General features: G+C 33.4%; 1 long non-coding RNA gene across 2 annotated transcripts in view; it reads left to right on the top strand.

Moving 5' to 3' along the window:
- LOC120889071 (uncharacterized) overlaps positions 1 to 26,327 on the top strand; it is a 63,257-nt gene that overhangs the window by 36,519 nt on the left and 411 nt on the right. The window contains exons 2-6 of one of the 2 annotated variants that reach the window (XR_005732854.2): positions 162 to 198; positions 7,581 to 7,767; positions 20,787 to 20,856; positions 22,086 to 22,298; positions 23,617 to 23,762. This is a non-coding gene — a long non-coding RNA (uncharacterized LOC120889071). Of the gene's footprint in view, positions 1 to 161; positions 199 to 7,580; positions 7,768 to 20,786; positions 20,857 to 21,936; positions 22,299 to 23,616; positions 23,763 to 26,327 lie in introns of both variants that reach the window. The other variant, XR_005732853.2, reaches the window with a different exon arrangement.

Below are 26,327 nucleotides of genomic sequence, written 5' to 3'. Positions count from 1 at the left end.
CTTCTATTCTTCAGCTTGTCTTCACCATCTGTTGGACTATTGGCAGCTATGGTTCTGCTTCATAGTTAATAATCTTAACCAACAAGGCATTAACTGCCATTTGATGAAGATTGTACGGATAGAAATAACCTATGATAATCTATAATAATCTTGTCTTACAGGGTCAGTCTGGGCCAGACATCTTGAAGAATAGTCAAGGTAGGTAGAAACATGGGACTTCTTATTTACTTCCTCACCTGACTTTACAGAGCAATATTACTTCTTATTTCAATTTCATGACAGTGTCTTTCATGTTAAAATAACAATAACATAAACAATAACAAACAATAAACAATAACAAAACTCTACCCCTCTTTTCATCTTTTCCTGTAGAACACTTTTCAAAGAGATCCTGTTCCAATGCAATGTCTTACACATTGCAGAGGCTAAATAATACATGTGGTATGAATGATTTGGATTAGGGTTAATTAGGGATGAGGAAGTTTTCTGAGCATAGAAACTACTGTGGAGGGAAGGTCTAGAGATAAATATCAAGAGCTCTGAGTCCTGGGTCTGACCTGCCACTAACCCTCCTTGTGTACAGAGACATGCACATAAATTTCTGTGTCTAAATGGTTTAAAAAATTCTAAGTGTCTCATTTTTGAGGTTCTAAATTTTTTAGAAAACAAATTTTATATCTATTAGAATATTTGTAATGTGCAAATCAATGGGATTTATAGAAACAACTTCTTTCCTGTATTGAATAATTTCTGTGGTTACAATGGTGAGAGTTGGGGTGGATGATACCGGAAAATTGCTGAAGTGACTTCCTTTGAAGCAGTTTGGCAAATATCTTAATGATACAAGGCACAAAACCCCATAAAACTAATAACAGAGGGCTTAAAGTTTAATCATAGACTTTTAAACTCAAATGCCAAAATATTCCTTTAAAGTAAATAGTAGAAGGGATAATTGGAGATAGTGACAATGTCAAAATCAACTTTAAATACTAACCAATTGGATGGAAACTATCCTTGGAAATATCCAACTTGTTTACTGGAACTAAGAGAAGGTTGATGTATTTGATAATATTTACTTTCAGATAAATATTTGAATAGTTATTTAAGAATTCATATGTTAATAAAAAAAAACCACAGGATGTTTGCTCAATTATTGTATTTTCCGAGATTATATTAAGATTTCCAAGATTTTGTCTTTGATATTTCCATTTTTTTTGCTGTAATTTCTAAATCTGACACGAAGAGTAATATAATAGAAGACTAGATAAAACATTACATACCCCAGAGGCCATGAGTCTGAGAAGAAGCATAGCTGTGAATATATCTATAAAACTCACATTTGTTGTTACTAAGAGAAAATAATTAAAATACATTTTATTGCCTTGGTTATATATACTTATTTTTTCACTATTTTCTTCTTATGGAATTAGTTATCAAAAATGAAACCATCATACAAATGTTTGTGATAAAATGAGAGAGCCTCCTCTAACTCCAACAGTTGGAGAAGATCTAAGCACATTAGCAGATTCATGTACATTCCTCTTGATATTTCCTTCTGTGTATATATCAATAATGCAGTGCATGACTTGATCATTGAAATTCTGGGTCATGGGCAGAGATGATAGAAAATAATTCTGGGTAGCTGAAAATCTGTGTAGTGCATAAAATTAACTGCTTATAAAAACGAAACACAAAACTCAGCTAATATATTCTATCTTTGAAATATTTTAATGGTTTTCATAATAGTAAATGCTCAGTTCACATGGACTATTATGTGAAGTTATTATTGCTAAATGCCTAATCTTTTTAACCATTACCATTACTCTGTGAAAAAGATACTGGTAATTATCTCCTCTTTTATTTGCATTTCATGTCCAGAGGGAAAGATAACCTAGTCCATGGTAGCTAGAGGGCACAGAGCATAGAATCTGCCTGCACATTCACCAGTCACAGAGTTCAGAGCTTCTTTGCTCTCAGGCTGTAGATCCTTTTGTCAATCTACAGAGTTCATTAGTTCATCATTCTGTTTCCTGGAGAATGGATTCAAAATTCATTTTATTATCCATCATGTCTCTGATTATTTTCCAACCATATTTGCTCACTTGAATCTCTGATGCTTTATTGTGCTCCAAATAAACCAAACTGCTCAGTGATTTAATATATTCCCAGGTCCGCTAGCTTTTGTTTCTCATGTGTTTCATATGTGTATATATGAAACACATGAGAAACAAAGTTTCATACTGTATCAATCTACAGTAAATGTACTGACCCTAGAGGGGCAGCCCAGTTACCAACCAATTACTAAGCATTCTTTGGTCATCTTCATGGAAATGCACTTTCCTCTCATACTACTATAGTACTTTTTCTTTTTTATCGTACTTACCACATATACCTAATTTCAGGTTAACTTTTAGAAGCTTCATCCATATGCTAGTTCAGATTCAAGCTTTTTGCAAATTCATCTCCAAAATCATCTGTTGTTCTACTTTACATATAATGTGCTTGATAGAATCTTGTTGAATTCAATTTCCTGCCTGTATGATGGTGAGTACATTAGGAGCAGAGGATTTGAAATTATTATTATTATTATTAAGATTATTCAATCTTGCATTATAGTGTATTTTGTAACATATGAGGAAAATTGAGTACAGGCAGAATTAAAGTTAGATTAGGAACATTTTTTCTGTAGATGTTTATGACCATGAATAAGACCGTATTAGCCTGAGACACAATTTTTATTAGAGCTTTATAGTTATACATACTTGTTGGGTTCATCCCAACAAACTAAAACATACTTGGAATTTGATTTCTGGGAAAATTTTTATGGTCACTAGTATCATAATTAAAAAATTAGGGAGAAATATGAGATGGCATTGTTGCCCTGTAATAATGTAGCAATGGAAGTAAGCAGGATACAGAAGCTGAATGCTGATTGCTTCAGCTAGATAACAAGGCAGGTTGCACAGAGATCAGGAGCACTGTCCTAGCCATTTTGAATCAGAATAACACATGTACTCTTAACAGTATAACATGTGGCCTGATTAACTTGGGAAGGTCCAGGATGGTCTCATATCAGGTAACATCAATAGCATAAAACACTTCCAAATGTAGGGCTTGAATTTTAAGATCATAGCATTTAGAGTCGGCTAGGGCCTTGGGCAACAGCTCTGATTTTATGTTAAGACCAAGAGGAAATTTAGTACAATCAGGTTAATCCAGTTTGATGTCTGTTCTATGAGATACAGTTCTAGAAATGGAGCATATAAAAGTGATACAGATTTTATCCTTGCCCTTAATTTGAGTCAGGAATATGAACTGATAAATTTAAAGCAAAAGAGTCTGATAAAGGCAGGCACATCTTATTATAGGATTTAATAGCTGAAATATGGTGCCAGCTTTGGGACAGTGGGAGGCAGTTCTCAAGAAAGACCCCCTGGGGGAGCTGGCACATGAACTGGATCTTGAAGTATTCACAGAAAGCAAAGAAGGCAAGTAGGGAAGGACAGGAAGAATAAGGAAGGGGTGTGGGCCACATAAAGACATGACACAGAATCATGCTTTGGGAAAGTAGAATAAATTCTGTGTGGCGCAAATATAACATGTAGTATAGGGAGGATTTAATGGATGGTCTGAGTGTGGTGATGGCTATGGTAGACTAGTTTGATATGCTGATAGACCCATTTGACACACTTGTGGTAGTGGGGAAAACTTAAAATTTTTTAGCTCTTTACATTATTCATCTGCTTTTTAAAGGCATCTAGAAGTTTGTCCCCTGTTTTATTTAAGACTTAGAATGTCTATTAAACCTTTCCCCTAAACAAGCAATACTACTTGACCTATATTTGCCTTTCTAAAGAATGCTATTCTTAATATTTTGAAGTTTTTAACTCTTTAAACAAGGACATTTTTTGTGGTTTGAATATACAGTGTCTCATAAAAGCTCAAGTGTGAGACAACACAAAAATGTTCTGAAGTAAAATTTTTTAATTAAAAGAACTGCAACCTAATCAGTGGATTAATCCACTTGAATGGATTAATTGGGTGGTAACTGTAGGCACACAGGGTTATGGCAAGAAAAAGTACATCCCTGGGCACATGCCTTTAGGGTTTATATTTTGTCCTTGGTTAGTGGAGTTCTCTCTGCTTTGTAGATAATCGTGAACTAGCAAATTTCCTCTGTCTCACATCATTTCACCATGTGGTATGATGTTCTGTCTCACATCAGGCTTAGAGTTATGGAGCTGGTAAATTCTGAAAAAATGAGCCAAAGTGAATTTATCCTCCTCTAATTTGTTCTTCTGAGTTATATTGGTCACAGTGACACAAAAGTAGACTAATGCAGAAATTGGTACTGGGAATGGGGCAATTACTGTGACTAACTTGATCATCTAGTTTAGAAGCATTTAGAACTGGTTTGTATTAATATTTTGGGAAAAAAATGGAGATACAGACCAGTGAATTCTACAGGACTTATAATGTTGTAAGCAGAGCTGGATGGGTTATTCTAGGGGGAATTAAGAAGAGCAGAATGCCAACAGGACTGTAGACTGAGCTCATGAGGAAAAGGAGACTCTATTGGAAATAGGATGAGAGGCCATTCACACTACATTTTTGCAAGGAAGTGGTCTAAATTTTACCCATGTCCTAAGACTTTCTTTGAAGCTGAATTTTAAGATGATGAACTAAATAATCTGGCAGAGGAAGTTTCAAGGAAGCATTGTATTCAGGCAGTTGCATGGCTATTGCTGGAAGCTTTTAGCCAATCAGGAGAAGATATCAAAGTGGAAAGATTTTAATAGCTTGAAATTTGGCTAAAAAGGTGAATGTAAAACTGTGGTTGAGGACATTGTGGTTATTGAAGAGATTGTAGCCACCAAAGATATGCTAAGTACTTTATACAGAGACACTATGGAAGATGACTTGAAAGCATCTAAGGAATTGGCAGGAAGTCATTCATTTCAAGCTCAAGGGTGTAAAAGTAAAGATCCCTTGGAGAAGGAACTATGGGGTACCCCACTTACACTGAGGGTATTGGAAAGTTGTTTCACTATGTCAGCTGCTCTGGCACTCAGAGGCTGCTGCAGCCATAGCCTCAAAAAACCTGGGTACTGTTTCAAATGGCAGCAGACCTTGGCATCATTTATATGGTGCTGACTTTATAGGAATGCAGAATCCTAAAGTTAGCAGGAACATTGAGATATCCACCAAGATTTCAAAGGAAGGCCTGGAAAGGCCAGGTGAAATGTAGCAAGATTAGAATATGTGCAGGCAACCCCTGAGTGGACAATATGTGAACTTGGGAAAAGAAAGCTGAAGTTTCAGTAGAGATCCTTGAGATTAAAACATGCCAGTAACATAGAAGGTCTGCCAAGGAAATCTGCAGAAACAAGCCAAGAGAGAGGCTGTGTGGGCTACAACCAGCAAGGCCATAGGGGCAGAGCTACATAAGCCCTTTGGAGAGAAAAATCACATTGATGTGTGTCCCAGATGGTGAATGTGGAACTACATAACTTGTTTGCCCAGCTGGGTTTTAGTCTTTGGTTTTATGCCTTCTTTCTATGCCTCTATTTCTCCCTTTTGTAACTAAAATTTTTGCTCTGTACCATTATACATTGAATATATATGTAACTTGCTATTGATCTTTACATGGGAAAACATACCAGAGTTAAAGTAGGTAAAACTATCTTATTAGCAACTTTTGTGACTTTTATGCATACAAACTTCCAAAGACTCCATTGAATGTTTTGTTCATATAATATGATATACTAAAAATTGCCTGGCTAAAAGGTAATATATGAAAAGTCAATAGCCATCATGTTTATAAACACCAATAAATTACAAAATGCAACAGGGAGTTTCCATTCACATTAATACTAAAAAAATGTACCTGGAACAAACTTGGCAAGATATATGGAGAACATATTTGAAGAAAGCTTTAAAATCCTTTCAGGCCTATAAAAAATGGAACTGAATAAATGAAAGACATACCCAGTAGTTACCTAGAAAAAACTTCATGCCATAAATATATTACTTCTTTCTAAAAATGTATGCATGAGTCTCTTTGTCACACCATCACAGATATTAACCCAACACCATTTTCAAATGTCTTCTGTTTTTATTGTGTCTTAGAGGCTGGGAAAGCTAACCATCTCTTTTTTTATCCTTTCTGGAAGTGAGCAGGTGACACTTGTATGTTGATATCTAAACAATAGTTAGATAGGATGCCTGTGCTGTGGGCTTATGTTGCAGGCATGAGGAAAGGGTTATGGGACTTGAGAGCCATTGGCTTAACATCTAAGGGCTGTTGAACCAGGCCAGCAGCCATCTTCCAGACTTGAAAGCAAAGGAAACAAACTTTGAGTACCACAAATGCTCTTCTGTTATGTTAAATACAAATTTTCCTAACTGAATTAATGCCAATAGGAGCTTTTTAAAACCAAATGCAAACCATAAAATTAACATATGAAAATAACATGTAAAAATTTTGAGGGAAATTTTGAAAAACAAGAAATACTATTTCTACAAGATAAGTAGAACATAAAGCTATAGAAATTAACACTGTTAAGAGTATACAGACCTTTAACATGGTAGAAAAAAAAGAAGTAATTAAAAAATTACAATACATGGAAATATGTACATGGAAATATGCTTAAGTACATGGAAAATATGCTTCATTCATCACTTGAAAAAATAAAATTAATAAGATTGTAATTTTACCCATCAGTTTATAAAAAATTATGATGTGTATATATATACACACATCCTTAGGGGCAGAAGAATATATATATAAATTTGTTGTTTTTTGTTTGTCTGTTTTTTGGTGAACATATAAAATAGCACAGTATCTACAAGAGAAAAATTTTGGCAATATTTACCAGGAGTAAAATTTAATTATATATCTTCCTCAAATATATGCTTTCAACCCATAAAATAACATACACACAACTGTGAATATATATGCACATATGTACATATATATACACACATACACACATATTTATAGTGTAACAAAGTGTCACAGATTGTTCAGAATGGCTTGGTTTTTCTCTGGGTTATGCAAGAGGCAGTAGATTTTTCAGACTGGATTTGAACCCAAGAAGATCCAATTAAAAACCAGTAGTTTTCTGGAAGAAAGGCAATCCTCAGCATCCCCTCAAGTCAGCATTTATTCTAATGTAAACTATTTGAGATTAAATGTTTCTGATTATTATGGTCACATGAATTTTATGAGATTTTTCTAATATGATTGTTGAAAAGATTGAGGAAAAATCCATTTTGAAAGAAGGCTCCCAGACAAATATATAAATAAATATCTAAAAATTGAGGCATCAGAAATGAACACCCTTAAAATCATCTCTGCCTAAACATTCCTTAGAAAACATTCAGGTATCCTGGGACTACATATAGTTCAGTTTCAATACTTTTAAATAAAATAACATTTTTGTATGTATATCTTTCTCTACTGAATATCACAAGTAGGAAAAGGCTATTTACGTCTTATTTTCTGGAAAACTTTAATTTTTTATTGTGTTTTGTTAAATGCCCCCCTCTTCTAAATTCTTCATATTTCTTTCCTTCAGGATTGTCTTTACTATTTACTCATACAATGGCACATAGGCACGGATGGATGAAGAAATAAATACTATTTTCTAATCAACCATCTCTCAGCAGGAATGCGGCCATGACAACAGTGCTTCGAAGGAACAGTTCCCTTTATCAGCAAAGTAGGAGGACCTCTTTGGTCTTTATGGTGACCCTATCCTAGAGGTATCATGTTTCAATTCCAAATTTCTCAGTTTTAAAATTGAAATCTGATTGTTTTGCTAGTTTTAAAATAAAGATCACCAAGGCACTATGAATGTGTATAGAAAAGCATATATGTCTGCCTGTGTGATGGAGAGATCCAGGACTTCCTTTTAAAGATAAAAAACCACTGCTGGTTGAACACCAAGCACTGTAGATGTTGACATAAATTATGATATTAATGTAATTTGCTAGAAATAACTTGGCAACAAGTTTGGGAGAAAGCACATTTTTAAGAAAAGCTAAGAATAAATATATCATTTTATACTCATCATTTTGGAATGTGTAGAAATTCAGAAAGTGAATAATTTATAGTCATCTTTCATATGAAGAAGTAGAACAAAAAATGGATTCTTTATGTTCCTTAATATGAGAGAAATAAGATAAAAATAATATAGCTATTCTCTTCAGAAATACTTGTGCATTTAAGAATAACTAATATATTTTCTATCCAGTAGAGAGCAGTCAAAGTCCATGATGCTGGATTTATTAATCCAGGTCTCAGAGTTACAGGCTCTAGACTGTTAACATTGAACCATTTCATCAGGTCATAGCTGGGTAATAAAATTGGCTCTGTATACTGTCTTCTGTATGGTATTCCTGCTCATACCTGTAATTTATATTAAATGAGGTATTTATAATAAATTTATGTGAAAGCTTATTTGGATACAAAGGTATATGACCATCTTGTACTCAATTACCATGCTTTAAGAAATCTGCAGAAATACAAACTATGGTATTAGATGGAGTTGTTAATATAGTGATGAATGCAAAGCATGGCAGCAGGAAAATTTCACTTCCATGGAAAAGAATAACCTAAATGCCACAAGATAGGCAAGATTTATAACTACCAGTAGCTAATGTGTGACATGGGAATGTTAGCAAAATACAATAATTGTTGACTGATAGAAAAATCAAGGAGAAATTAAATTAGGAATAACTAAGAGAATATGGTCTAAAAGAATATATATGAAGGCACCAAACTCCAAATTGCATCTTCATGATCTTTTTTCTTTGTTTTAAATGGCAACAATATTTGTATGTATATGTGTACTGTATGATATATATTTATATATGTATCACTTTGTAAATTTTCATATCTATATATAGTATGATAATCAAGTCAGAGTAAAAGCACTTCTATCTCTTCAAACAATAATAATTTTTTATGTTCTGAGAACTTTAGTGCTTTTCTTTTTTCATAGATTGTTATAGATAATAGCTTTCCTACTATTCTACAGAAAACCAGAATTAATCTGTCCTTTGTCCCTCCCCTAACTTGTTTTAGTCCACCAATCCCTCTCCCCTTTCTATTTTCCACAAATTACTGTTCTACTCTGTCCTTTTATGAGATTAACTTTTTATTTTTCTCAAATGAGTGAGAGCACGAGGCACTTATTTGTCTTTCTGTGCTTATTTCACTTGACATGATGAGCTTTAGTTCCACCATGTTGCTTCAAAGATTTTTTCTTTTTATGTCCAATTAATATTCCACTGTTTAATATATATATATATACATATATGTATATATGTATATATATATAAAATCTCACAATTTTATGTATATATAAAATCATATTTTTTTGGAAATTCAGCCGTTGATGGACAACTGGGTTGATTCCATATCTTGCAAATAGTGCTGCAGTGAACATGGGCATACAGGTATCTGTTTGATTAAACTATTTCATTTCATTTGGATATATATTCAATTGTGAGCACTGAATCATATGATAGATCTACCCTTAGTTTTTAAGGGACACTCCATACTGTTTTCCATAGCAGCTATATTAATTTACATTTCTACCAATAGTAGATGGTAGAAAGCCAAGACTTCCCTTTGATTCACATCTTTGCTAGTACTTGTTATATTTAGTTTTTTTTAAAATAGACATTCTTACTGAGGTGAAATAATATCTAATTGTGGTTTTTATCAGCAACATTTTTGTGTCAGTTAAATGTAATAGTGGGGCTCAATAGAGTATATTCATAAATGCATATAACATAATTTGCTCCGTTTTGTTCCCCAGCACTTCTCATTTCCCTCTTTTCATCCCTTCCCATGATTCCCTTCCTCTATTCAATTGGTTTTCCTTCTATTTATTTGTTTTTAATTGATACATTATAAATATACATAAAAGTGAGATTCATTGATATATTCATACATGCACATAACAGTTTGGTTGATTTCATTCCACAACTCCTGCCCTTTCCTACTTCTCCTCCCTCCCTGCTCAGTCTCCTGACTTTACTCTATTATTCCTCCTTCTATTTTCACAAGATCCCCTAGTTTTTATTCCTGATTTCTTTCTTGCTTCTGCACATGAGAGAAAGCATTTGACCTTGACTTTTTTGTGTCTGGCTTGTTTTAGTTAGTGTGATGTTTTCCAGTTCCATCCATTTACCACAAATGACATAATTTCATTATTTTTTATAGCTGAGTAGAGCTCCACTGTGACTATATTCTTTATCTATACGTCTGTTGATAAACAAGTAGGCTAGTTCCATAACTTGGCTTTTATGAATTGTGCTGTTATAACACTGGAATGCAGGTTTCACTATTGTGTGCTGATTTTAACTCTTTTGTATAAATATGAAGAAATGGGATAGCTGAGTCAATTGGAGATTCCATTCCTAGTTTTGTGAGGAATCTCATATTGATTTCCACAGTGATTGTACTAATTTTCAGTCCCACCAACAGTGGATAAGTATTTCCTTTTCTCCTCATCCTCACCAACATTTATCATTATATATATTCTTGATGCTGCTTGCCATTCTAATTGTGGTGAGCTGAAATACCAGTATAGTTTTGATTTGCATTTTCCTGATTATTATGGATTTTGAATACAAGCTCACATATTTATTGACCATTTTCATTTTTTGTTTTGAGAAATACTGTTTTAGTTCATTTGCCTACTTACTCATTGTAGTTTTAATTTTAATTTTTCTGATAATTATTGATATTGAGCATTTTTTAGATATATTTGTGGACCACTGATATGTTTAGAGAAATGTCTATACAGAGCTTTAATCAGTTTTTGTATAGAATTATTTGGCATGCTGAGTTTGAGTTCCTTATGTATTCTATAAAATTAATTTCTCATCAGATATATAATTTACAAATATTTTCTCTCATTCTGCAGGTTCTTCCTTTACTGTTGATGGTATCCTTTGCTGTGCATGAGCTTCTTAGTTTAATATGATCCCATTTGTATGTTTTTACTTTTACTGCCTATGCTTTTGGAATTCTAGCCAAAAAATCATTGCCCATAGCAATGCCCTGAATTTTTCCCCTATATTTTCCTATAGTAATTTTATGGTTTCAGGTCTTTCATTTAAGTTTTTGATCTATTTTATGTTGACTTTTGTGTATGGCAGGAGAAGGGATCTATTTTCATTTTTCTGCATGTGTGTATTCAGTTTTGCTTTCTTTTGTTCTTTCAATGTGCCAGAGGAGATTAAAATATGGAAAGCTATTATTAGTTATACAACCAGAGGGCATATCTTCTTCTTCTTCTCCTTCTCCTCCTCCTCCTTCTTCTTCTTCTTCTTCTTCTTCTTCTTCTTCTTCTTCTTCTTCTTCTTCTTCTTCTTCTTCTTCTTCTTCTTCTCCTTCTTCTTCTTCTTCTTCTTCTTCTTCTTCTTCTTCTTTTTTTAGATATCTATGTTTTGATTCATATAGCATGGAATTTTTGAGGGCAGATCACTTCTTTTCTGGTACAGCATGTTATCAGAAAATGCTGTGTACTGCACAAATGAGAAACTATGATTAGTACCTAGAAATAGGGCAAATCTGGTCCTAAGAGCCAGGATCAGAATCAGTGGCAAAAAAGGTGTTTTGAGTGATTTTTAGCTCTTTATCTCTCTAGAAATCTCCATTAGCTCTTCAACCTACCACTTGATTTGGATAATGAATTTCCCTCTGATTTTATTTAAAATATTATGCATACGCAGCCTCAAAACAACTCAGCTAGCCACTCTTTTCATTCTGACCGCTTCTCTAAGCTTTTTCTAGAGATAAATATGTATGAGGATAGAAGTGATGACAGAGTTCAATAGGCAAGACCGTGTTCTGAAACTCAAGTTGGAGATTAGATTTGGGCTTGGGGGAGATCACCCTATCTAAAAGGAGAACAAATACAAGGTTTTGATATGAGATAATTTATTTCTAGGTCAGGTGAGGGACCTGAGGAACTATTCTCAGATGAGGCCTGGAGCCAAAAGAAATTTCAAGGAGGCTAAGTTATAGGCTTTGGTATATGAGAATATGTGCCATGATGAGAGGAAACTATGAAAAATGACTTCACATTTTCTGGTCTATAAAGGAAGTCATTTGTGGAAGACAAAGGAGAATCCAACTATAAACATGTAGAGGTCTCAGTGGTCTTCTCTTATTTTAGATGGATATTGTTTAGATAGTTTTAAATGTGGGTTGAAATTTATGTCAGAGATTATAGTTGGAGGCACATATTTAAATATAGTTGAAAGGTAATACTCTTGTCTTTATCTTCTTTCCTACAACCATATTTCCAATTATTTGTTCCTTTGACAAACACAATGTGGGTTGGGATTTTTGCCATTACTTTTAGTTCAAACTAGTGTAGCATCTTAACATTAACGATGCATCTCTTTCCTAAGTCTTGTACACCTGGACAGGCATATGCCCGCAGATGATTCAAGGAAGCATAGGCTACAGTATTCTTTCTGCCCCAATAAGTTCTTTCAAAACCTCATGGCAAGTTTGACTAGTTCTAGAAATTTGAGGGCAAAATACCTGGAAAAAAACTTTCTTTTTTCTTTCAAAGGAAAAAAAACAAATCAAAATAAATATTTTTTTGTACATTGTATGTACAAAAAAGCAACCACATAAATAAAATGTTTTTATGATTTTTTTTAGCAGGAATGTATGCTGTCATCCAGAATATATTTAATATTTTCTGGGAGTCTATATATAAATGGTAAAAACCATTTGTTTATTTTTTTCCAGAAAATATTTGATGACCTTTATTTTGATCTCTAGAAAAAGAATGGTAGGGAAATCATTAAAAAATAGATAAAAATCCAAATATACAGCAAAATACATACTAACCAATAAATTTAAGGTGATTTTTAGGTAGAGTGCGGAACATAACATGTAAGGTGGAGTAACCTAGTAGAGGGTTTCAGGATGGTGGGTTTGAGTTGGAAGGGGTAGTCAATAAATGAGTGAATTTAAATTGAGAACTGAAAGACAAGAATGCACTAGCAATGTGAGGACATGGTGTCAGCATTCCAGGGACAGAGAAAAGAAAGTACTAAGACTCCAAGGTAGAGACACATTTGTCAATTCAAGGAACATAAAGAAGGACAATGTGGCTAAAGTTTAGAAGGAGGAAAAAAAAGGACGGAGATGTGGTTGGACAAGTAGCTGGAGAAAAGACAGATAGGATCTGTGGGCTATGAAAGCCATGATTATATTCCCAATGCAGTGGGAATTTATGTAGAAGAGTAAGATATTATGGTAATTCTCATTAATTACCCTTTTAGCAACAATGTTGTTTTCATCATGCATGAATCTATGTTTCCATTTGAAAAAGTTAAATAGCTTTTATGTTCTAGGATTTTTGTGTTAGAATATCCTAACATATGGTCAAAAATATATACACTGTAGTGTATTAATAGTATGTAAAAAATATAATAGGTTCACATTGTTCCTCATAGTCAATACAAGCTTGTGCTTCATTTCATGTTTTGTTGACCCAGTGAGATTGTGTGGGAGATTGTTCACCTTTGCCAGGCAGAGCCGTAACATAAAGACAGAGACAGGTCAAGATAAACATGCTATCATTGAGTGATGTGTTCTTGACTAATCTCTCTCACACATACAAAGTCATAAAATGGGTGTTTTAAAAACTATGACCTGCACCCCAATGTGAATTAAAATATGCTTTTTAAAACTGGCACTGGAAACCTGTAGGACTATTTTAAGGGTTGGGAAAATAGTTCAGTATTTTCATTTGATTTCCCTTCAGTTAAATGGACTTTAAAATGATTTCCACAAATGATTTGGCAAGGCCTTCTATTTAACAATCAAAAACATTCTGCCCATAGCAAAACAGTTTTTCCTTCTATGTTGGATTGGAGCTGACATCTTCCAATGTGAATTTTGGGACTAATGCTTTTCCATTCAAAAAACAAACTGTGCTGAGACTGTGTTCTGTTTGGAAGCATAGAGGATTTTGCATGTTTGGGGCTATGATGGGGGCATATGGGGTTCTTGATTCTTGAAGGTTCTACACCAAAGCCTCTTTGAACGGGAAGGTGTTTGAGTGGGAAAACTGATCTTCTCAGAGACAGGAAATTATGCAGCTCAAATCCCAGGAGCTGTGTTTCTGGAGGTTCCCTGCTTGAACCTGAGATGAAAGGGTTAAAAGAAAAAAATGACCATGTTTTAGCATCTTACTCTATTCCCAGAAATGAACTCTAAATGGAACTCTGACCATTGAGAATACAATTAGTCAAGAAATACATTGTAAGTAATGCTTCTTAAACTTGATCTTCTAAATTAGTTGTTTTATATATATTTGTACATGTATATCTTCATACATATGCATATGTATAGTCAATTCCTGTTATTTGTGATAGTTATGTTCTATAAAATTGCCAGAAATACTGGATTAGTGAATGTTGAACCATTGTGCTGGGGAGGTTCTAACCCGTTTCTGATTAAGACGTGTTCATCAAATGATCAATACCGGACCTTGTTTTACATGCTTTTCTGTTTAGATAGCATATTTAATATTATTTAGTGATTCATTATTACTGAATTCAGAGCCAGCAGCATTAAATTCATGATTGAATGAAACATGTCTGGCACATGTAGTTCTCTCTAAGGTACTTCACAGCCTTCTTGCCCCTAGGAACTGTACCTAGCACTTCAGAACTATTTTTGGAGCCTATTTTAAAAAGCAGAATCACCAAAAAGAGTCCCTAAATGAACAAAAAATGTAGCACTAAAAAGACCATGATAAAAGACACTTATTTACACCAGGAGGGCTAAAACTAGAAGGCAAAGCATGGTATTGTTCAACATTTGCTGAAAACACACCTGTGGGGACAGACAATTTTTTTGACTCTGCACATGTCTATAAATGATGGTGTAAGTCCTCCTCATGTTGCTTTTCCAGTTAAATTATATATTAGGGAGTAGGTAAATTCACAAATACTGATTCTAGGAGTAGTGAGAATTGATTGTGTATACGAATACATATACATACAAATATAAGTTTCACTACTGTATTCAGTTTACCATTAGTTCTAGTAGGAAAAAATACTCATTTTATGCTTTCTCTGAATTATTTTCTAAGAGTGATATAATGAGAAAGATTGTTGTAAAAGTATGTTCTGAATACATTTTTATTTTTTGCTTTGAAACTGACATTTTATTCTTTATAATCAAAGTAAAAAGCATCAAATGATCTATGGAAGAATAGCCATAAAGTGTCAGTTCCCATCTGCAAATGTACAAAGCAAGCCAGCCTTTTTTTCCCCCCTGATAACCTGGGAGAATAATTCAGAAATATATCAAGTAGATTTTTCAGCAGAAACTTGGAACATATTGATTTTCAACCCCACTCATATAATTGAAATATAACACCATTGAAGACAGCTTGTTTTTTAACTTAGTGGTTATTTTCCCTCTTAAAATACGAATATGATTTCATTCTCTATAAATCAATAAAAACTTGAGTTGTTTTTTTAAATGTTTTTTATAAAGGAAATTACATCATAATAGTAGTCTTCAGATAAATAAGAACTACCCATTCCCTAATGTCAGCATATAAACCACAAATTGAATATCGAGATCTTAAACTGTTATTTTCATTTAATTTAAGTTATGGAAAAAGTTTAGAATGATCTAACACCCCGCACAAAAAAATAATAATAATAATAAAAATAAACCCAGAAAATGATATGCTTAATTATGTCTTATCAGTACAACTCATGAGAAAATTCTTAGGTAGAAATACGTTTGTAGAAATGTGATTTTTGACTTGAATATTTGTAAATTAACATCAACAAAGACAACCATATAATTATCACAGTATGGAGTATTTTTAGAATAAAAGGGGATCCTAAAATAATTAAACATATATTAGCTTTATATTAATTGACAAATTGTGTTATTTTGGTGAATCTATATAGTAATTCTTTAAAAAATTGTGCTGAAAACAAATTTTTAAATAATATTTATGCATGAAGGCAATGCAAAATAATTTTCATATAGCTTATCTTAATTTTAGAAATAACAGAGTAGAAAATTTATTCTTGGTCCATATTGAAGAACTTGAATCATTTTTAAAAAATCATATTCCTCTTTAACATCGTGTCACTGGTATTTTTCCAAAGAATATATTTCTTATTGCAGTATGGCATTATTAGTATTAGTTTTCCATGAAATTATGTTCAGTATTATTTTTCTAAAAATATTTGACTCTGCTCTAGATAGTCTTAATGGAGAAAATATTTTCTCTGTAGATGTTGGTTACCTGGAAAGTTCAGGGCACATTCTTGCTAATTAGAAAACACTTTCATTTGTAATTTTTAAAATGAAAATTTGAAAATAGTCCAGTCCAAATATTTTCATTGGTACTGATTTTTTAAATTTTAAATGTTTACTGAGCAACTTTGACAAATATTCTTATAAGAAAAATAAATTGGTTATTATTTATATTTCTTTTAACTTTTGCCAAATTTAGATGCTACAAAATTATAAAAGTATACATGTGTCCAGTTGAATATAGAAATTGTATTTTAATGACTCCTCTTTCATGCCAAGATACTTCTAAGAGAACTATAAAATTTCAGATTTTTGTAAACTTTGAGTTGTCATGATATATTTGCTGCAGTTTGTCCAATGTTTTTGTAGGAATAAATGTTGATGTCTTTCCCACTGAAAACTCAATTCTCAACAAATGCAGTAGATTGAAAGCTTTAACTGCTATATTTTAATACTCCTCTATAATTTGATTAAATTAATGCATAATAATAAATAATTTGATTAAAGATTTTCAACTAATTTTGAAACCAATGTATTAGAGATATAAAGGACTCATTTATAAGATATTTCATCTGAGTTATATGATAATTATGCTGATTTCCAAGATAATTCTTCAAAGTTACAAACATTTTAAAGTCTGATTGATGACAAGTAACATTGAGTGGAAGTGATTCTTTGCCACTCTGAAGAAATTATTTTAAATTCATCAACTGCTTTGTCACAAAATTTTGAGGCACACTCTTTGAAAATATACTAAAAACTGTAAATTTTGACAACTGGAACTTCTATTTAGATAGGATATTTCAACTTGTTTGAGCACAATTGTGAATTTTATGTGTACTGCAATTAACTCCAAGTATATTTCTGCTATTTTAAAAAAGAGTATTCTTCACCAAAAGTGTCCACAAAGTTACCTATTTTCAATGGAACTGGTGGCTTCTATCTATTTTGTCAAGTCCACTGGTCATACTCTGTCCTCCTCCTGCTTGAGTGTTCAAGTGTTTGAACACAACTGAACAACCTGTCCACTTTCACCTCATACTACCTGTGCAAATTATGAAAACCTTATATTCCTCAGCATGTTCATTTGCAAAATAAAGATAACACTAATTTTTTGCTCAGATGTTGTGGTTATCCTCTTTAATTCTCACACTAATATTCTTTTAGAAATGATTTTGCTTATACTCTTGCCTCTCTAAAATCTATTTTATGAAAAGTAGAAGGCATATGTTTTTTAAAGTGTGTATCATGTCAGAACCACACTCCATCCTCCATTGCGTCATTTACTTGCCCCAAGAATGAAATATCTAGCCCCATTTCAGACTGTGGTCTCCTTCATTCATTATGCTACCATCACACTGATCTTTTTCTGCTAGGAATGTTTGCATTTTTTGCTGTATAACACACTTCTCCAAAATTTAGGGATTTAAAACAAAAAATTATCTTATGTTTGCAAGTTGGGATTTCCAGTAGAGCTTGGCTGAATGCTCCTTTTGTTGTGTATGGCATATTCAAATGGCCACTGCACTGGGGGCTCCAAAGTACCTTTTATGTTCAGGTCCCCCAGTGGATTGGCAGAAGGGCTGTAGTCACTGGGGCTTCTCTTTACTTGTCTCCCATATTCTCAGGCCCTCTTCTTATGGTCTCTCCAGAAGGAGTAATGAAGGTTACTTGTTAGAAAACCAAGCAGAAACTGCCAGTCCTCTGAGAGATTAACCTGGAACTGGCCCAGCCTCATCTCTAATATACTTTATTGGTCAAAGCAGTTGCAAGCCCATTTAGACTAAAGGGGAGGGTAAATAGATATCACCTCACAATGGGAACAAGGTCTAACAATTTGCCACCTTCTTTAATTTACAATAGAAGTATTCCAAGATCATTCCTGCTAAGTACGTTTCAGACTTGTCCCTGACTCCAGGACTCATGACCCCAAATCTTTCCGTGGCTGAATTCTCCAAATCTCAGCTCAATAATCACCTCCTCATTACAGAAAAAATTTTCTAACTTCCATGTCTAACTGTACTTCCCCTCAACATTATATGTTATACATAATCTGTTTTCTTTTCTTCTGAAAATACCTTATGATCTGCTGCCTTCCACTGGAACGTCAACCTCGTAAGAGCAGAAACTCTGTATTGCCAATCCTGTGGTTCTAGAGCCCAGAATGGTGCTTGACAGAATTTGTTCTGTAAAACTTTTCTGAGTGAATAAATTATTTATGAATATATAATCTGTCTATAGAAACAAAGAAATGTATAATTATCTTAAATACAGTTTTGTTATTATAGTGTATGCAAATTTTCTGAGTATAAGATGCTTATATATACATATATACCCATATTATATATGACATTCTTTTTATTTAAATCTATTTCCTATTGATTAAAGATAAAATGGACATAATAGGTGGGAAGGTAATACTTTTACAGTTATATAATAGTACATTTTTCTCTATTAACATATTGACATGAGATGGCTAGGATTGTGGCTCAGTGTCGTAGAGCGTTTGCTTGGCACTTGTGAGGCAGTGGGTTTGATTCTCAGCGCCACATAAAAATAAGTAAAATAAATTTATTAAACAATATTGACAGGAATTTATTTGGATGACACTTGTGTCCAAAATTACTTCTTGCTTGTAAGGAAAGGAAGAGCTTTTGGGAAAATTATACAAATTTTAAGTGTCTTTTCAGAAGTAATGCTATAAATTTTAAAGTGTCTTAAAATTAATGTCACCTATACATACTGGTTTTCAAATTTTTCCTTGCTGTGTTAAAGAATACTTACTAGTATCAGGGAAAAAGCTAAGTTATTTAGTACAATAAGTAGTTCTAAAAAAGCAGTATGTACTAAATAAAAGACATGGGAAATGTGGCTTCATGTTTCTTCAATATTAACAAGCATCTGATGTTTTCTGAGAAAATAAATTTAGATTTTACAGAAATAATAAAATGCCGGGAAGGTGTTTTGAATTGCTTATTTTGTTATGCATTTGATTTCACCTTCCTTTTTTACACCCAACACATTCAAGACTTTCTAAACAACCAAGTAATAACTTTAAGTTTATAAATAGGAATGTATTCAAGACCAAAGACTAGTGAGTAGAGGATAAATCATCTTTTATTTTATAATATAGCCAAAGCTGTGGCAAATCACTAATCATTTATTAAAGAAATGAACTTGTTTTTTTTTTAATGATTTCCTCTAGAGGCTATTACAGCTCTTATTCAACACTTATTCAATTTAAATGCTAATAATACACTGCCTTGCAAATGAGACTCTTAAACTTAGTTCAACTTACTAGATATTAATTTAGTTGAATAATTATTTACTACATCATTTTGTTCACAGTGTTTTCTTTCACAGGTTTATGCTGGCTTATTAAAGTGAGATACTAAACCAGCCTTGATTGGAATCATATGCACAATTACATTAATGTATTTGAAGCTTTAATTAACTCTTAACCTCCAATTTTGTGAATTTTTTGATTCATATCATTTTTATTGTGACCTTCTCATTCAGCTCTTTTTCTTCCTTTATCTCCCCTTTTTACTTCATTGATAACTTGTCTTTTTGAGTAAGTTATCTTGATGTTTAACTTTAGAGTTAACATTAAACCTTCCATTTTTGGTGAGTCGGTCAGACAGATTTGAAATATGACATAAAACATTCCCCCAAAAGAGATGAGCTCATTAGTGTCATTCAAGTACATGCTAGACATATAGTCAGGAAACAGTTTCTTTTGGCTTAATGAGAAAAACAACCTGGCACTTGGTTTTAAGTAAAGTAAAATTTGCAGGATAACATCTCCATAAATGCTGTACTAGTTGGCTGAGGAAAATATAACGTGTGTTAAAACATTTCTGTTTTTAGATCCAGGTTAGCAAAATGTTTTTGCAATTAGACATAAATGGGCTCCATTTTTCTATAATTAATTTGCTTGCACATTATAAAATTATTGAAACTAATAGTCATTTCTAGTAAAATCATAAATTTAATAGAAAGTGTGACCACAATGGTGCAAAATTCTTATTGCCTGGGAAAGAGGAAAGAAAGAACTAATATTTTGAGCACATACTATGAACAAACACTGAGATAAATAATTTCTAACATATCAATAATATTATTTTATTTACTACAACATTGGAATTAGCAGTTCATAGTTCATATAAAGAAATGTCAAGTAACTTGCCTAAACCCCAGAAGTGGGAATTAGCCAAGGGAAATCTTAAGCTTTAGTCTCCTCAGTTCTAAAGTTGGGGAATTTTCTTATAAAACCAGATACTTCCTATTTACTTTATATATGATGCACTCTTTTATTATACTGTGCATGATTGTTCATGCAATTACTTATCATGGATTATATCAGAAATTCAGGTGAGTTTCATGTAAGAATAAATTATGAATTTTTTTTAAAGATAAGAGAGAATTTTTAATATTTAATTTTCAGTTTTTGGTGGACACAACATCTTGATTTTATGTGCTGCTGAGGATTGAACCTAGTGCCCTATGCATGCCAGGTAAGCCCGTTACCGCTTGAGCCGTATCCCCAGCCCATGAATTTTTTAATGCAGGTATGATAGTATTCTTCAAAGTTATTTCTATAGTGCTCAGAAATTAAGGGCAATTTTACAATGGTACTGAAAAAACTGTAAAAATGATACTAAATTGCAGAGAAACAATTATCAATTTGCATGTTGTAGTATTGTACAGAGAACCTGAAATTAGTTTTTAAGCTGAAGGAAACTATTTCTCTTAATATAGAAAATAACATAGCTCATGTCTAAGTAGCATTTGCTAAATCATGAGCTTAGGCAAGATGATTCAAGAAAAGTATAAAATTCTGCAAAAGATTCTTCTAGCTAAAGCTGAGTTCTTCTAAGTACTGGGTCAGCCAGGTCTTGGACAGACTTTTCTGCTCTTGAGTTAATTGATATGAGGTAATTGATTTCCTAGCCAGAAGCCAAGATTATTTCCAAGATAGAACAAAGGCTTATGGTCTCTTTCAAACTAATTTAAATCAGGGTTATAACTTTCCAGTGCACTAAAGATTGCAAGCTTTGTGTTTTTAAGCTAGGTCTGTAACTATCCTCATATATATACCTAAAATACTCACATCTTTCCTGTATCTCAGTATCATCATCTCTAAAACACTACATTTCTCTAAGCAACATCTTTCTGATCTTTAAAACTATTGAATGTAAAATTGCTGAGGAAGCCATTTGGGATAATTGCATAAAAATGAAAAATAGGGAGGAGAAGAGGAGAGAGGGGGAAGAGAGAAGGGGAGAATGTAACAGGTATGTATCAAGAGAGATTTAAATATGAAACTAGGGATTTTTCTATCAAACAAGGATTTACATATTGCACAAAAAATGTTGTCTTTCTATGAATTTAGAATATTTTGCTGTTTTTCGCAGTCATCATCAGAATACAAATTAATTGGATTACATGGCTTAAAATTCATTAAAAATATTGGGAGCAGGAGGCAGGGAATGTGGAATTCTGTTATAGGAGTAGGACCTGGTATTAATCAAAACCCTGATTTTTTTCAACTCAACTTCACAGACAAGTCCTAAATAATTCTCTTTATTCTCTAGGTTAGATTGAACCCTGACCCAGAGAGTTGCCCTAATCCAATTGGGATAAAATATAAATGCAACCTGGGCTTTGAAGGACACTTTGTAAGCACAAAGGCATGTTGTGTTTGAAGCATCAGGACCAGAAATTACTTGAATCTGATTTTCAGGTGTACAAGAGGCCAATGTAATATGAGGATTACAAGAAATGGAAAATGTGAGATGTGCTGCAGAATCTTGGATGGACTTGAGCATGTGATGGATGTATGGAGAAGAACAGCCAAGGAGCTGTTAAGTGAGGACTGGAGCCACAGCCCAAATCTTGGCAGTCAAGGGAAAACATCAGCAGATTTGGAAAAGATTAAACAAATCACAATAAAAAGGTAACTCTGGGGATGAGGTTTCACAGATAACCAGTGATAAGCTGGATTACACAGGTTCTGAAGATCTAAAGAATATAAAGGAAAATATCAGAAAATCTGTTATTTAAATATAATATAAATAATAAATTTGTCTTTCAAAATTATAATTTTCTATTTAGAAGAGACTTCACCATTTTCCTACTAAGAATCATTTTTCTTGGTTCATGCTTGTCTACTAAAATAAAATGAACTCTTTCATAAGCACTATAAGCCTTCTAGGTATACTCTGTTTAACTACTACTCCACCCATTCTTTATTTTTCTTGAGAGAGAGATTTTTAATATTTATTTTCTTTTAGTTTTTGGCAGACACAACATCTTTGTTTGTATGTGGTGCTGAGGATTGAACCCTGGCCGAACGCATGCCAGGCGAGCGCGCTACCGCTTTAGCCACATCCCCAGCCCCTCCACCCACTCTCCATCATCTTTCACAATATTTTCTGTAAAAAACCTGCCTTTGTCAATCACCTCCCTGTCCTCCCTTGCTTACAGAATTTCCTTTATTTTTAATTTTGCTTTATTTTTGTCTAAATACTACTCCCTACTTGAGATTTCTTGCATAAACTCTTCCTTGATTCTTGCAAAAGATATCACCTTACCTCTTTTGTTCAATTGCAAGACTATAGTTTCTGATTGTAGCAGCTTAGGAGTGATCTCCTTACATTTCCTACTGACAGACTTGTACAGCTGTCAGTTTCTCCAAATGGCCTATATTTTGCTTAAAACATAAATTGTCTTGTTTATCTCTGCATTCTCAAATGCTTAACAAGCATGTCTCTCTAATTCTGCTTCAGTTGATGTGGAAGGCTTTTGGTTTAGGAGATGACAATTTAAATTAAAAAAACAAGAGCCTCTGGTTACTATTATGGCTTTGATTTGTCATCCTGTAATCTCAGCATGTGGTAAGGTATTAAGCATGCATGGTGATACCAATGTTTCCAAAACCTTAGAAGACAGAATGAGGCATATGTGTAATTTAAAAAACTTATCTCAGTCTTTTTCTTGATATTTTCTTTAATAAAAATGGTCATTCTAAACATCAAAAGAGCTGAAAATACAGGTTGACAGTGTTATACCTGTGTCCATTTCTACCTTGATCATGAATTTTGAAAAGATATTAATCTTTTCAAGATTCAATTTCCTAAGCTAATGATTAAAGGTGTCACAGCTCAGTTTTACACTCCCATGATTCTATTGCATTCAAACTAATATAAATAGTAATTTAAGATTTATATTTATCTTCTTGGTTTTTATGTTGTATATGTATTCATGTTTAACAGACATCCCAGTTCAAAGGGGCTTGGTGAGGAAGAGTCATGGCCTAGACACTGGAGGCTGACAGTTAGGCACCACCTAATAATCAAAGAACAATGATCATCTCTCAACCCTCAAAGCACTGACTAAAATGATGTTTGAGGTACCCAAGGTGGGTGAGGGAAAATGCTTTGGGCTGGCATTGAGGGAAGCCTAGTTGTTCCATATCTTAGCTCAGGCTGCAGTAACAAATACCGTCGAATGGGTGGCCTAAATGACAGATATTTACTTATCACAATTCTAGAGGCCTGGAGTCCCAAGATCAAGGTTCTAGTGAGTTAGGTTCCTGATAGAGCCTCTCCTCTTGACATGGCTTCCCTCTTGTTGTGTCCTCACAGGGAGGGGGCACATTCAAGACCTCATCTAAACCTAGTTTATTAATCAGCTTTGTGTGCTATGACTAAAATACAGAAAAAAAAAAAAACTTAAAGGAAGAAAAGTTTATTTTGGCTCATGATTTCAGAGGTCATGGTCAGCGAGTTCCACTGTTCTGGGCCTGAGGAAAGGAAGAACATCATGGCAGAAGGGCATGCAACAAACAAACAAAACAAATACTCTCTGCTCATGGCAGCCAGAAAGGAGGCAAATACACAGTGACCTCTTTCTTCCAGCCATACCCCGCCTGCCTGGTTATCACCCAATAGTCCATTTACATCATTAATCTATCAAATGGATTATTTCACTGATGAGGTTATAGCCTTCCCAACCCTATCATTTCCTAAAAACCTCACTTCTAGACCTTGCTTCATTGAAGACGGTGCTTTTGATACATGAACTTTTGGGGGAAACTCTCCATATTCAAATCATAAAACCCAATGACTTCCCAGACTCCCAATTTACACTGAGTTACCATTACATTGAGGGTAAGGGCTTCAACATATGAATTTGGGAAAAAGCACAAACATTCCATCATAATATTCCATGATTACTTCCTTCAGATGAATGTAATAATCCTAGGCTATAATTAAGACAAATAAAAGCCAAGCCACTGAAGATGTTTCCTGGGAAGTGTAGAGCTGCTGTCTGTCACATAGACACAGTGAAGATGGCTAAAGCAAGTACATTCTTTACTGGGCCAGTCCCTAACTATACTGGAGTTGGTTGCTTGAGGATAGGAATCAGTGAGTCAACACACTAGGTAGGAACATGAAGGCAAACCGTGATCCTAAAATTCCCGATTCACCTTCTCCACTTGAACCAGAAAGGGACAAGAAGAAAGTGGCCCATGTCTTAAACAGGTGTGCAGCATCAGTGAGCAAAGCAAAAAAATAAAAACAAACAAAAAACCCTTATTTTGTTAATTTTTTAATCTACTCATTGGACTTTTCCTCTAGCTTCATTAATTTTTTGTTAGTGTTTAGAGAAAATGAATGATAAAACACCATAAAGATGATTTTAAAGATGCTTCCAGCTTTAATTTTCTTTATTTTCAAAATACAAATATAACAATAGGAGTGAAAATAGAACAGGTAGACTTCTGTTAAAATAATTAAATTTTCTACAGCTCTGAAATTTGTCTTTAGGAAAGGGAAGATTAATGAAAGGTGAAGTTAAAGTCAGGCTGTGTGCAAAAGAGAAATCCTTTATAAATTTCATTCTTATAGCTTATAGTACTTTATTTTTATATTCAGCAATATATTTGTATTTAGAATATGAATTTTAAAAAGCTATTTTTTCAAAAAAGAAAATCTCTGATTTATGTCTTTGGAACATGAAAGACAACTCTGGAGGAGAAAAGCCTGAATGATATACCTTGCTTATGGTGTGGATGCTCCTAAAACTTAAGAAAAATAATCAGACTTCTAGGAGATTAAAGACTTAAGAAATGCCCACTTCCCCCCATAACAATATAATGTCATTGTTTTTATTCCTGGTCCCAAGTTTAGCTTGATTTATGACTTACCATTTGTTAAAGACTTTGGATGTCCTGCCTGGACTCCCAGAAGTTGTTTCCGTTTTTCTATAGTCAGCATGTAAAATGTTATTTAAAGCCTATATTTTGCTGTTAAATATTACCCAGTGGTTTCTGTTCTACTAAGGTCAAATTTCAACCCAACTCCTTAGTCTTCCAGACCTGGAAACCTTTTAGCAAGCTCTATTTCTGTTTCCTCCTCCTGAAAAAGTTGTTCTGCAGACAGAGGTTTGGCATCTGTCTACCTTCCTCACATATTATATATTACTTATGGAACCTCTGGAAACCTGAAGTGCCTGGTAGATGGAAAGCAAGGGATGGATGAGAACCCCTGCATGTCTGCACTGGATATTTAATGTTTCTCTGTTCATGAAGTGAAAATGTAGAAATGGAGGCTTGAAATCAGATATTTTAAAAGGGGTTAATATAATGCATTTTAAATGTTCAGTGAATTCATTGCTGAACTTCAGAATCAACTTTGAAACTTGTTCTATAGTGCATTTCAATGCATTTTTGGAATGATCAGATTTATTTTCTGGTGATCCTAATTATTTTTTCTAGTTATGATATGATCCTTTATTTTTAGTCACATTAGGTCAAAATTCAGTTAATTATTGCTTATGTTGGCCATGTCCACTTCAGTGTGTGATTATATCATGTTCTGTGTACTGCATTGCTGACATGGTTTGGTAACCTGAGGGTAGGCACTGGAAAAACCAATCATGTCTATAATTGAAAGAAATATTAAAAATTATTTCAAAGGTT

This window comes from Ictidomys tridecemlineatus, chromosome 8, assembly GCF_052094955.1.
Source record: "Ictidomys tridecemlineatus isolate mIctTri1 chromosome 8, mIctTri1.hap1, whole genome shotgun sequence".
Lineage (NCBI taxonomy): Eukaryota > Metazoa > Chordata > Mammalia > Rodentia > Sciuridae > Ictidomys > Ictidomys tridecemlineatus.
Note: the sequence above shows the minus strand (reverse complement) of the source record. Positions and strands in the feature narration are given on the sequence as shown.